At 43.9% G+C, this 12,390-nt stretch overlaps 1 protein-coding gene and 1 pseudogene across 4 annotated transcripts in view; one reads left to right on the top strand and one right to left on the bottom strand.

Moving 5' to 3' along the window:
* Window positions 1–12,390, top strand: part of CTNNA1 (catenin alpha 1) — a 181,543-nt gene that overhangs the window by 4,368 nt on the left and 164,785 nt on the right. Inside the window, exon 1 of one of the 4 annotated variants that reach the window (XM_030828573.1) lies at window positions 6,081–6,145. The exons of the other annotated variants lie outside the window; for them this stretch is intronic. The gene's annotated coding sequence lies outside the window, so the exon portion shown is untranslated. Of the gene's footprint in view, window positions 1–6,080; window positions 6,146–12,390 lie in introns of those variants that run through there. 4 annotated transcript variants of the gene reach the window in all.
* LOC100594122 lies at window positions 4,677–5,006 on the bottom strand (annotated as a pseudogene).

Genomic DNA, 12,390 nt, shown 5'->3' with positions numbered 1-12,390 from the left:
GGGCAACACAGTGAGACCCTAACTCAGAAAAAAAAAAAATGGACTGGATGTTGGGGGCCTAGGGTAAAGTTGCTTCCTCAGTGATTCCTTTCTGCTCTCCCAACATAACCTTTCATGATGAGCTTTAGTCGTATCTTAAGACTCAGCACTTTCATTTCTGGTAGCAAATTTCTTAGCACTGGGTGGTGCATTACGTTATGCTGTACATTATTATTGATGTACCTGTTTGCCTTTACTGCTAGGAAAGGAGCCTTGTAAGCTCCTTGAAGGCGGTAACTGATAACCTTAGTTCTTGTCTTGGTGCTTAGTACGTGACATGGAGGGCAAATTAGATGCTTGTTGAGTGAAGGAGGAAAAAGTCTTTTCTGCCTGGAGTCTAGCTTGTGGATGGAATGATAACAGATGAGGCAACAGTCAGATTATGGAGGGCCTCAAATACCAAATTTGGGCAAATTGAGAACCGTCTACAGCCCATTCTTCTTCCTTGCCACCCAGATCTAATCACTGATGAAATCCTCTCCATGCAGTCCTCAGCTTATATGTAATATATTCCTTTTTTCTCTTCTCTATTTCTTTCTTTTTTTTTTTGAGATGGAGTTTTGCTCTTGTTGCCCAGGCGAGAGTGCAATGGCTTGATGTCAGCTCACTGCAACCTCTGTCTCCTGGGTTCAGGTGATTCTCCTCCCTCAGCCTCCCAGGTAGCTGGGATTACAGGCATGTGCCACCACACCTGGCTAATTTTGTATTTTAATTTTATTTATTTATTTTTTATTTTTTATTTTTTTTGAGATGGAGTCTTGCTCTGTCACCCAGGCTGGAGTGCAGTGGTGCAGTCTCGGCTTCCTGCAACCTCTGCCTCCCAGGTTCATGCCGTTCTCCTGCCTCAGCCTCCCGAGTAGCTGGGACTACAGGTGCCCGCCACCACACCCGGCTAATTTTTTTGTTTGCTGGTTTTTTTTTTTTTTTTTTGAGACGGAGTCTCGCTCTGTTGCCAGGCTGGAGTGCAGTGGCATGATCTTGGCTCATTGCAACCTCCACCTCCCATGTTCAAGTGATTCTCCTGCCTCAGCCTCCCGAATAGCTGGGACTACAGGCACGTGCCACCATGTCCAGCTAATTTTTGTATTTTTAGTAGAGATGGCATTTCACCATGTTGGCCAGGATGGTCTTGATCTCTTGACTTCGTGATCTGCCCGCCTCAGCCTCCCAAGGTGCTGGGATTACAGGCGTGAGCCACCACACCCGGCTGATATTTTTATTTTTAAAATACATTATTTTCTTGATTTTTCCCATACCTTCCTTTAGTTTTTTGAACATCTATATGACAGTTGTTTTAATGTCTTTTTCTAGTAGGTCTTCCATCTGGTCTTTCTCTGGGACAGTTTTTTTTTTTGTTTTTTTGTTTTTTTTGAGAGGGAGTTTTGCTCTTGTTGCCCAGACTGGAGTGCAATGGCGTGATCTCAGCTCACTGCACTGCCTCCCGGCTTCAAGTGATTCTCCTGCCTCAGCCTCTTGAGTAGCTGGGATTACAGGCATGCGCCACCATGCCTGGCTGATTTTGTATTTTTAGTAGAGACAGGGTTTCTCCATGTTGGTCAGGCTGGTCTTGAACTCCTGACCTCAGGTGATCAGCCAGCCTCAGCCTCCCAAAGTGCTGGAATTACAGGCATGAGCCACCACGCCCAGCAACTGGGACAGCTTTTATTGGTTAATTTTTTTTTTTCTTTTAATGGGCCATACTTTCCTGTATCTTTGTATGACCTGTGACTTTTTAATTTTTTTTTTGAAAACTGACATTTGAATCTAATGATGTGCTAACTCTGAAAATTGGATTCTTCTCATTCCCAGGGTTTGCTGGGTTTTTTTGTTTATTTGTTACAGTTTGTTTTTATGCTGAGGATCAGCCCGAGATATAAACTTAAGAACTTCTCAGGTCTTTTTTGAGCCTGCACCTTTCCCTGGGTGCATGCACCATGGTAACTTTTTTCCTTATCTCCCCCACACCCTCATGATTGCTTTTGAATATCCTAGTCTTTAAAGTCTAGCTCCTAAAGAGGAAAAAGAGAAAAATGAAGGAAGTAGGGAGGTGGGGGACATTGGCCCATTAAATTCTCTGGAAGTCTACTTCAGCTGGAGGGGGAGGACTTGCAGTCATGGAGGGGGTGCAATAATGGTTATCCTTCTCAGTCTCTGCCTATCCCTGATTAGAAGCAGCAATCAGCAATTAGAGTATGGATCCCTAATGGGAGGACAGGGTCCTTATTGCCCATCCTGGTTCCCAAAAGCTGCTTGCAAGCTGTTTCAGGAATGCATTCTAGGTTTTCTGCCCATGGCTGGGGGCTAGGGAATGGGGTAGCTGCTGCTCAGCTAAGGGCTGAAATTGACTGAAATTAACCCAATTTACTGTCCCAGTCTTTCCTTGGAAGTTGCAAGCTTTCTTCAACAGTCCCCAGAATTACATCCGACTAATTATGCCAGTGTAATTGTCTAGGTGGGGAGACTGATCTTGGTGTTTCCTACTCTACTGTTTTAGAATCCAGAATCCTCTCCCAGAATTTCTTTCCTTTTTTTTTTTTTTATGAGATGGAGTTTTGCTTTTGTCGCCTAGGCTGGAGTGCAATGGCACGATCTTGGCTCACTGCAACCTCTGCCTCCTGGGTTCAAGCAATTCTCCTCCCTCAGCCTCCTGAGTAGCTGGGATACAGGCATGCGCCACCATGCCTGGCTAATTTTGTATTTTTAGTAGAGATGGGGTTTCTCCATGTTGGTCAGGCTGGTCTTGAACTCCTGACCTCAGGTGATCCACCCGCCTTCCAAAGTGCTGGGATTAACAGGAGTGAGCCACCGTGCTCAGCCGAATTTCTTCCCTTTTAAAGGCTGAATAATGTTCCATTTATTGTATGTATATGCCATATTTTGTTTATCCATTTATACATTTTTTTTTTTTTTTTTTTTTTTGGGGACAGAGTCTCATGCTGTTGTCCAGGCTGGAGTGCAGTAGTGCGATCTTGGCTCACCACAACCTCTGCCTCCCAAGCTCAAACGATTTTCCTGCCTCACCCTCCTGAGTAGCTAGGATTACAGGTGTGTGCCACTACTGCCCAGCTAATTTCTTTATTTTTAGTAGAAACGGGGTTTCACCATATTGACCAGGCTGGTCTCTAACTCCTGACCTCAAATGATTCACCTGCCTCAGCCTTGAAAACTGCTGGGATTACAGGCGTGAGCCACCACGTCTGGCCTATCCATTCATATGTTGATGGACATTTGGATTATTTCCAAGGTATGCTACTTTTTTATAGCTCTTAAAATTTTTCCAAATTCCTCTCCAGAAATGTACTTTATCATCTCCTGTGGTACATTAGGGTATTTTCCACTTTAGACAGTCTTGATTTATTGTCTGAGTACTTGAAGTGGTGTGACTGTAGGCTGACTGTTGAATGAAGCTGAAAGGGGGGTTTTAATAGCAGGTCACAAACTTGGATAGAAGACGAAATGTCTCTCGGGCTGGTTGGATATATAATAAGTTCTGGCAGGCCACATGCTGGTGATGATGTCATCCAGAAAGGGTTTTGTGCTGAATTTCTGTTCAGGAATGTTCCTTGTCAGGGATGTTAAGGATCTGCCTTGTCAACTGTAGTCCTTTGTCAGCCTCTTCAGAAGTTGATGCCCACTTAGCTCTTGAAGCAGGTGTTCTAAGTAAATAATATTTTGTACTCTTGTATTCTGTGGTTTAGTTGTAGGTACGTGCTGTTGTGAAAATAAATTCATTTGACTTCTCTATATCTTGATTGTGGAGGTGATCACACAGCTGTTACTTATTTTTTTTGAGACAGAGTCTCACTCTGTCGCCCAGTCTGGAGTGCAGTGGCATGATCTCGGCTCACTGCAACCTCTGCTTCCTGAGTTCAAATGATTCTCCTGCCTCAGCTTCCTGAGTAGCTGGGATTGCAAGCATGTGTCACCACGACCTGGCTAATTTTTGTATTTTTAGTAGAGACGGGGTTTCATCATTTTGGCCAGGCTGGTTTTGAACTCCTGACCTCAAATGATCCGTCAGCCTCCTGAAGTGCTGGGATTGCAGGCTTGAGCCCCTCACCTGGCCCACACAACTGTTTTTAGATTGGTGTACGAGAGAGTGAATTTTATTGTGCGTAAAAGGTGAAAAAATGAACAGGTAGAAAAATTTACTCAAAAAAATTATGGGGGTGAGTTTGGCCTTCTATATGGAGATAATAAGTAAGTAGTGAAAAATATGAACCCAATTATTCTTTCTACCTTCCCTGCCCGAATCATTTTTTTCTCAAGTGACCGAAGCCACACACTTTGAGGTCTTTCTGTTGTTGTTGAGACAGGGTCTCGCTCAGTCTTCCAGGCTGGAGTGCAGTGGTGCGATCACACCTCACTGCAGCCTTGACCTCCCAGGTTGAAAGTGATCCTCTCACCGCAGCTTCCTTTGTAGCTGGGACTACAGGCGCCTGCCACCATGCCTGGCTAATTTTTGTGTTTTCTGTAGAGACAGAGTTTCACCATGTTTCCCAGGCTGGTCTCAAACTCCTGAGCTCAAGTGATCGACATGCCTTGGCCTCCCAAAGAGCTGAGATTACAGGCGTGACCCACTGTGCCTGGCCCACTTTGAAGTCCTAAAGAAATTTAGGTTATTCTTTTTTTTTTTAATCCAAAATGCGTTTATTGAGATGGTTTCCCACTCATCTTGATTCAGAGTGCTTTCAGTGCTGCTTCCTCCTGAAGGAACATCCTTCGGTAAGCCTTGCTTTTCCTCCTGTAGGCTAGCAGAGGACAGTGGAGCAGCCAACACACAAAACTACCATTTGTGCATGGCTAAAGACCGTGGTGATTTTATAGCATCCTGGGCATTTCACATCCATGAAGTAGGAATTGGGGCTCTGCACCAGGCGTTTCTTCTTGTGTTTCCTCTTCTCCTCTTCTGGAGAGGGATGAAGGAGATCCTTTGCGAGAGGCATGTTCTTGTGTGGGTAGGTCATCACCGCCGGAAAAAGCAGAAATTTAGGTTATTCTATGCATGTTGGAGGATTTAAGTCTTATTAGCACCTTCTGTTTTCTGTAAGGAAAAAAGTTAAAACACATCTGGAACAGTCTCTTAGAGCAGCACTTTCTGAAACTTGCCCGGGTACCAGTATGCCTGCTTCCAGACCTTGAAGATACTATGTGTACAGCTTGGTGATCTGCTCTGCCCCCCACATGTTGTGGGCCTGGATTGAATGGATTGAACAATGTGGGGAATTAGTCCGGCGTGACTTGCCTTGTCTCATGCTGTTTGATCACTTGTGAGAGCACTATACTGAATTATCCATTATTGAAAGTTCCAAGTGTGCAGAAAGAACCACACTTCAAAAATAAAATGTCAACATTGCCCTTTCTCTGTTAGAGCCTTAAATGTTCATTATTTTCTTTAGTTTTTTTTTAATAACTATCAAACTTATTTTTCTCCACGTGGAAGTATGCCAGAACCCCATTTCTAATGGAGCTTGAAATTAGCATGCATTTCCATTTGCTTGTTGATGGACTGTCATCTATCAACCCCTCTTTCTGATTGGGATTTAATTTGTGGGTTTTTTTTTTACCAGCTGCAAGTTTGGAGTAATGCATGTAATGTAAATACAGTTCCCAGGGCAACTTCAGATGTTCTAAATACTTGTAACATTTGCTCATTTTGAACAATATTGTATGAGTAGTGTAAGTGATTTTTAAAATGTCTGTCGTTTTTTTCGTGTTCCCATTTTATTAAAAGGAGGGATGGAACTGTATTGTGGAAGCTACTGTAATTTTCATCTCTAAGAGTTTTTTTTTCTTTTTAGACTAAAAGTGCTTAACAGAAGAAAAATTTATCTTTCTTAATTGCTAATTTAAAGGCTAATTTTTTTCGTAGATTGCTTAGTTTTGACTATTTGATTCCATTATATCAAGCTGTGAATTTCCTTCATTTTCTTGTTTTGAGGTTTCATTATTAAATATTGTCAAAAATAAGTGGATCAACTCTCTTGAAAGTGTCTTATTGCTATGTTTTTTTTTTTGTCAGTATTTGACATTCTGAATTGAAGATGTGAGTTGGAAGCCTGGTTAATTACCAAGTTACGTAATCCTGTATTTGTTTATTAACCAGGTTAGTCTACAGACTGTTCTTCAAACTGGAAGTGCTGTTATAACTCAGAAAATACATTCAGTATGGCCCATTTCAAGTTAAATGAAGGATTGAGCCTTTGATAGAGCATTTGCCCTATGTGGCTCTGTTACATGCACGCTTTCTAGGCAAAGATGTATTTTTTTTTTTTTTTGAGACGGAGTCTTGCTCTGTCGCCCAGGCTGGAGTGCAGTGGCGCGATCTTGGCTCACGGCAAGCTCCGCCTCCCAGGTTCATGCCATTCTCCTGCCTCAGCCTCCGGAGTAGCTGGGACTACAGGCGCCCGCCACCGCGCCCGGCTAATTTTTTGTATTTTTAATAGAGATGGGGTTTCACCGTGGTCTCGATCTCCTGACCTTGTGATCCACCCGCCTCGGCCTCCCAAAGTGCTGGGATTACAGGTGTGAGCCACCACGCCCGGCCTGTATTGTTACCATTCTCTCATGGTATGTTGAATATTTCGTTAGATTCAATATTTCAATATTAATCCAAGGTTTTTTTTTTTTGAGACAGGGTCAAGCCATCCTCCCACCTCAACCTTCTGAATAGATGGGACCATAGGTGTGTACTACGACACCCAGCTTATTTTTTATATTTTTAGTAGAGACAGGTCTCACCATATTGCCCAGGCTGATCTTAAATTCCTGAACTCAAGCGATCTGCCCACCTTGGCCTCCAAAGTGCTGAGATTACAGGCATGTGCCACTGTGCCTGGCCTGAGTTTGTAATCCAAATTCTAAATCATGGTTTGTGAAATATGATGGTGCAGTGAATAAGCTAGAGGCTAAAAGGGAGAGGCATGTTACTATTACTGATGAAACAGTGTTTGTGGGTTTTATATTCCTGGGGATCTCTAAATTGGCAAAAGGTTTCCTGAGGGATTCATTTGTTATCATTCTGTTGCTTCTGTGGACCTGGGTTATCATGTTTTTAGAAAAGCTTTGGACTGACTTTGAAGTGTGTCTTTAGAAACCTGCCATTTTGGCCGGGTGCGGTGGCTCACGCCTTTAATCCCAGCACTTTGGGAGGTGGGCGGATCACCTGAGGTCAGGAGTTCAAGACCAGCCTGAATAACATGGAGAAACACCGTCTCTACTAAAAATACAAAAAATTGCAGGGCGCGGTGTCTCACACCTGTAATCCTAGCTACTCCTGAGGCTGAGGCAGGAGAATTGCTTGAACCCGGGAGGTGGAGGTTGCAGTGAGCCGAGATTGTGCCATTTGCACTCCTGGGCGACAGAGCGAGAATCCGTCTCAAAACAAAAAACAAAAAACAAAAAAATAATTAGCCGGGCATGGTGGCACATGCCTGTAATCCCAGCTACTCGGGAGGCTGAGGCAGAAGAATCCCTTGAACCTGGAGGGCGGAGGTTGCAGTGAGCTGAGATCGTGCCATTGCACTCCAGCCTGGGCAACGAGAGCAAAACTCTGTCTCAACAAAAAAAAGAAACCTTCCATTTTGCAGAGAAGTAACTGAGTGAAATGTGAGTTTGATCCCTTGGGAGGGAAAAAAAGTGGAAATGGAAGATGGCAACTTTTCTTCTTTTTTTTTATTTGAGACGGAGTTTTGCTTTTGTTGCCCAGGCTGGAGTGCAGTGGCGTGATCTCAGCTCACCGCCACCTCTGCCTCCTGGGTTCAAGTGATTCTCCTGCCTCAGCCTCCCGAGTAGCTGGGATTACAGGCATGCGCCACCACGCCTGGCTGATTTTGTATTTTATTAGAGACGGGGTTTCTCCATGTTGGTCAGGCTGGTCTCGAACTCCTGACCTCGGGTGGTCCGCCCACCTCAGCCTCCCAAAGTGCTGGGATTATAGGTGTGTGCTACTGCACCCGGCCAGATGACATTTATTTCGGGCCTTTAAGACCAGTGAAAGATGTGATGTTTTCTAGTTGCTTTGAGTTAGTCTAAAGCAGTAATTTGCTGTATCTCTCTTTTTTTTTTTTTTTTTTTTTGAGATCTCGCCCTGTCGCCCAGGCTGGAGTGGGAGTGCAGTGATGCGATCTCTGTTCACTGCAGCCTCTGCCTCCAGGATTCTAGCGATTCTTCTGCCTCAGCCTTCCGAGTATCTGGGATTACAGGTGCCTGCCACCATGCCCAGCTAGTGTTCTTATTTTTAGTAGAGATGAGGTTTCACCATGTTGGCCAGGTTGGTCTTGAACTCCTGACCTCAAGTGATCCACCAGCCTTTTCCTCCCAGAGTGCTGGGATTATAGGTGAGAGCCACTGTGCCTGGCCATTTTGCTGTATCTCAATTGCATCAGGAAGGGCTCACTTATATACAGTTCATTTATTAAGTCTTCCTTGCAAAGCAGTATGCTGTGTGCTGGAGAGATGTTAATGTATAAGCCACCGTTGCTAACCCCAGGAAATTTATGAACTTATGAGATTAGGTTTGGTAAAATAGCTGATAGGTAAGAATTGGCGTTGGGCGTGGTGGCTCATGCCTGTAATCCCAGCACTTTGGGAGGCTGAGGCAGGTGGATCACGAGGTCAAGAGATTGAGACCATCCTGGCCAACATGGTGAAACCCTGTCTCTACTAAAAATATAAAAATTAGCTGGGCATGGTGGTACCTGCCTGTAGTCCCAGCTACTCGGGAGGCTGAGGCAGGAGAATCATTTCAACCTGGGAGGCAGAGGTTGCAGTGAGCTAAGGTCGCGCTACTGCACTCTAGCCTGGCGATAGAGTGAGACTCTGTCTCAAAAAAAAAAAAAAAAAATTGGCAGTTTATACCCACTTTTTGCTAATCTGTCATGAGAGATGTTTCTTATTTCTTTGTGCATAGAGCAGTTGAGCTAATTCAGTTAAACATGTATAGAGTGTTAGATTGGATGAAAGTTACCACGATCAAAAAACCATGGTGCATGTGCTCGAAAGAGCTCTCAGTTTCATGGGAGACACACATACACACATACAGATAATAGTGCTATGTGACAAGTGCTGGGGGAACATGGTATGTTGTGTCTGTTTGTAAGGCAGAGATGACAGATGTCTGAGTCTTGAAGGAAAATCAGTAGCTTTCCAGTCTCAGAAGACTTGAAGGGTGCTCTGGGCAGAGGAACAGTCTTGTGTATAGATCTGGAGGCATGCAGGTGCATTGGGGAATATTTTCTTGGAGTGGAGACAGGTGATAAGGCTGACAGGCTAGAGTAGGCAAGGCTTGCAGGAGTTTTTGGCTTCATCCTGTATGTAGTGGGGAAGCAATACTTTTTTTTTTTTTTCAGAGGGAGTGACCCAATGATAATGATAGCTGGGGCTCCCTGGAGAATGATTGGAAATTAGAAGACACCTAGATATTCCCAACCAGAGATAACAGAGCCCTGAGAACAGGACGGGGGTTAGGCGGGTGAGTGAGGTGTTTACTGAGGTGCAGAGGAGAAAGAAAATGAGGCTAGAGTCTTCTTCTAGGGACCTTGATTGGTGGAACTTTGGTCAGCAGAGAAGGGGAAGGCCACAGTGGGAATACAATGGAGTATAGAGGGGATGCTTGGTTTGGGGCTCATGGAGTTTGAGGAATTCAGCTCTGCAGTTAAGTGCATGGAGAAGTCCTATACTTGAGAAAATGCAGCTCTGGTGAAGGCATGTCTCGTCCCTTCCCACCTTCACTGTGGTAACTGGAAGAGGTGGGGTTTGCTCCTTTACCTTTGTTTTTTAGGGGGCAGAGGGAAGGGGTTGTTTCATTGTTTCTCAAGTAGTTGTTATGAACAGTAAGAATACAATGGGTCCAAATATTTTTAAGATAGGAAGAATAAAGCTCAACCCTCTAATGTCTTCTGAATTTCATAGCTTTTCTTTCTTTCTTTCTTTTTTTTTTTTTGAGACAGAGTCTTGCTCTGTCGTCCAGGCTGGAGTGCAGTGGCGTGATCTCGGCTCACTGCAAGCTCCTTCTCCTGGGTTTACCCCATTCTCCTACCTCAGCCTCCCGAGTAGCTAGGACTACAGGTGCCCGCCATCACGCCTGGCTGATGTTTTGTATTTTTTAGTAGAGACAGGGTTTCACCGTGTTAGCCAGGATGGTCTCGATCTCCTGACCTTGTGATCTGCCCGCCTTGGACTCCCAAAGTGCTGGGATTACAGGCGTGAGCCACCACACCAGGCTGAATTTCTTAGCTTTTCTTTGAGCTTATTATCTGCCACTTCACTGTGCATCCTCTATTTTTCACTCACTGTGGTTCCTGGAAGGTCCTGGTGTTCTTTGGCGCCATTGTCCTTCACAACCTGAAACAGCCTCCCTGCCCTCAAACAGTACGTCAGATACTCAGTGAGACCTTCCTGACTATTTGGGACTGTCTTTTGGGTGCTCCTGGAGCACTTAGAACATTATACCTTTTATTGTATTGTAACTCTTTTCCTGTATGGACTGTGTAAGCATTTTCCCCCTACTTTTTTGGGGGAAGATCTTCAAAACTACAGAAAAGTTGAAGTACAGTGAGTACTTGATTTACCAGCTGACCATTGTTAACATTTTTCAAATTTTCTTAATTACTCGATAGAAACTTTATTTCGGAGTCATTTGAAAGTAAACTGCAGACCTCATGGGACTTCACTCTTTAGCATGTTATTCTGAAGAATAACATAACAGGCCCTGCATAACCCTGACACTACTGTCACACTCAAGACCTTTTACATTGATACAGTAACATGTAATACCTCTTAAAGAGCAGTCTGAGGGTTAGTATTGGCTCTCCCTGGGAGCTCTTGAGAAATGCAGAATCTTAGGCCTTACCCTAGATATATTGAATCAGAATCTGTGTTTTAACAAGATTCCCAGAAGTACTGATTTTTTTGTACAGTCCATATTCAGATTCAGATTCTCACAGTTGTTCTAGTGATACCCATTATGGTTTTTTTCTTTTTAAAAATCAGGAATCAATAAAAGATCACATATTGCATTCGATTGTATATGTCTTTAGCCTTCACTTCCAGCTTTCCCACTTGGGACAGTGATATTTTTGTATAGTTTAGGCCAGTTTTGTAGATGTTCTCCATTTTGGATTTGTCAGGTAGGTGTGATGATGTTTTTTGGTTGAGTTTTTGAGATCGAGTCTCGCTCTGTCACCCAGGCTAGAGTGCAGTGGTGCGATCTCGGCTCACCTCAACCTCTGCCTCCCGGGTTCAAGCAATTCTCATGCCTCAGCTTCCCAAGTACTGGGACTACAGGTGCACACCACCACACCCAGCTAAGTTTTTTTTTGTTTTTTTTTTAAAGTAGAGATAGGGTTTCACCATGTTGGCCAGGGTGGTTTCAAACTCCTAACCTCAAGCAGTCCACCCACCTTGTCCTCCCCAAGTGCTGGGATTACAGGCATGAGACAACTGTGTCTGTTTTTTTTTTTTTTTTTTGAGATGGAGTCTTGCTGTGTTGCTTAAATTAGGCTGGAGTGCAGTGGCTGTTTGCAGGCACAATCATTGCATGCTTAACTCCTAAACTCCTGGGTACAAGTGGTCCTTCTGCCTGAGCCTCCCCAGTAGCTGGGACTGTTGGTGCAAGTCATTGTGCCTGGCTTGATGTTTCTTTCTTAGGGCATTCAGTGGGTCAGATTGTTCCACTGGTAATGATGCTAAGTTTAAACACTTGGTTAGGTAGCATCTTCCAGATTTTTGTGTTACAAAGACAGAATGGTCTTTCGGTCTTAATAATTAATTGCTACAATGATCTGCTAGCAATTTCCAGTTTATCTAGCATCTAGCAGGATCTGACATCTAGCAGGATCTGACATCTAGCAGGATCCCAGAACTGATAATTGGTCAGTCGTTGATGAATGAATGACTGAATAGGTCATCCAAGATATATACCACGAGTTTTAGAGGCCATTCTTTCTTGTTTTCTTTCTTTTTTTCGTTATTATTTTTGTAGAGACGAGGTCTTCCTATGTTGCCCAGGCTGGTCTGGAACTCTTGGGCTCAAGTGATCCTCCTGCCTTGGCCTCCCAAAGTTCTGGGATTACAGGTGTGAGCCACTGAGCCTGGCTCTTTCTTGTTTTCTTGCTCAGTCTGGGTAACTTCTCAAGCTCTCTAGTCAAGTCCAGGCATCTTTTTGCCTGGCTTTCCAACAAAAGTACCTCACTCTTCTCCCTGTGGGCTTTTTAGCCGTGTGAAAGGTTTCTCCTCCCTTAGTCCTACTGTGTTTTTAAATTTTTATTTTTATTTATTATTTTTGGGTTATTATTTTTTTTTGAAATGGAGTCTCACTCTGTCACCTAGGGTAGAGTGCAGTGGCATCAT

This window comes from Nomascus leucogenys, chromosome 2, assembly GCF_006542625.1.
Source record: "Nomascus leucogenys isolate Asia chromosome 2, Asia_NLE_v1, whole genome shotgun sequence".
Lineage (NCBI taxonomy): Eukaryota > Metazoa > Chordata > Mammalia > Primates > Hylobatidae > Nomascus > Nomascus leucogenys.
This window is presented reverse-complemented; position numbering and strand designations above follow the sequence as displayed.